The following is a 1737-nucleotide window of genomic DNA, read 5'->3' on the forward strand; positions in this document are numbered from 1 at the left end:
CTATCCAAATTCTTTACCAAAATAGACATTTGTGGCCATACTATTGATCATGAAACCATGAGAATATTAAGCAAAAAGACCCATGGTGGGGGGGGGGGGCAAATGAAGAGTGATTATGGAAAAGTCAGTTCTTCGGTGACTCAAAGTGAATTTTAACCAACAAAACTAATATTTATTGTGCATAATATACATCAGTCTAGTCAACTTAAGGGGTGTTAAAATATTAAAAATGTTTTCATTTTAAAAAACAGTCATTTTGGGGAAGATGATGTATATTCATTTAAAACAATTCAAGAATCAATAAATGCACAAAATCAATAGCTAAGCCACATACTATGGACTACAGTTGTCACTGGAGCTCAGAAGTACGTAGCTGAATGGCCGTGGCTGCAGAAACCATTTAGAATCCCGCCAGGTCTTGGCAAGGTGAGTACGAATACAGGAAGGGGCAGTGGGCCCAGGGAGGCAGACTCGCTGAGGACAGAGAATGTCCAGTAATCATTCAGCTTCTCATTTCTCACACCCAGCACGCTGGCATGTCATAGAGGTGGGACCTGATACATATTATATTCAAAACCAAAACCAAACCCACTTTTCTCCTGATTCTAAAAATATACGTAACACTGTAGAACAATTGCAAAACACGAAAGGGCACACATAAAGCTGTTACTAGAGAACCCATGAATGGACATTGTCATCTGTGGTATGCAGTTTTGTGTGGCTATGTATCCGAGTTTGAGAGCTTTCAAAACAAACTCAACTATGGATATTGCTTCAAGGAACATCTAGATAAAGCAATCCAGTTATTACCCAAAGAACCCTTGTTGTATTATCTCAATGCAAGACACTGTTATGCTGTCTCAAAACTGAGCTGGATTGAGAAAAAGATGGCTGCTACTCTGGAAAAATACCATCCTCAACTGTACAAGCAGCTTTGCAAAATTTCCTTAAGGTTGAAGATCTACACCCTGGTTTTTCTAAATCCAATTACATGTTCCTTTCCAAGTGTTCCAGGGATCTTAAGCAAACAGATGATGCCACGAGGTTCTACAATTTGGCGGGGCAGCTTCCTTGTCTTACCAGAGAGGATAAAGATGCAGAGAAAGAGGTGGAAAAAAAAAAGCAATACCTTGAAGAAGTAAAAGAACTTAGTCTTCAACAAATCAGATGTGGTCTACTAAATATTAAACTTACCAAAGTTTTTTAAAATGTAAGTGTAATATGCTCAGAGTTGAAGGTAAAGCCACATTCCTGTAGAATGCATTCACTAGTAGCACGACAACACCGATCGTGTTATTTGGAGAGGTCAGTTTCTCATAATGTCAGCATAAAATGATCTTAAAAATGTATGCTTTATATTTTTCCTGACAATAAACTATAGTCTTCAGGAAAGAAAAAAAAAGAGAGGAAGTCTCAGGGGTAAGCCAGGATTCTGGTTAAACTGAACCTGATGAGATTCTTGCTAAGGGCAGGCCATGTGACCTGGCAGTACCTGGCCGTTGGTCGGGGATGAAGAATTTTGGTCAGAAATCAAGGGTGGGAGATTCTGGATAAACTGACTTAGCAGGATTCTTGCCAAACCTGGGCTCCTAGAGAGCATGCCCAAGGAAGGGGCTTAGTGGGCTCAGGGGAGCCTGAATAAAGTTTGGTCAAAGAGAGAGTCTTAGTCAGTGGCTCTGACAAAATACAAATACAAGAGTGGAAAGGCCTGCAGTATGCGTCAGATTGAGCTGAGGT

Source organism: Myotis davidii, unplaced genomic scaffold (genome assembly GCF_000327345.1).
Source record: "Myotis davidii unplaced genomic scaffold, ASM32734v1 scaffold1017, whole genome shotgun sequence".
Classification (NCBI taxonomy): Eukaryota; Metazoa; Chordata; class Mammalia; order Chiroptera; family Vespertilionidae; genus Myotis; species Myotis davidii.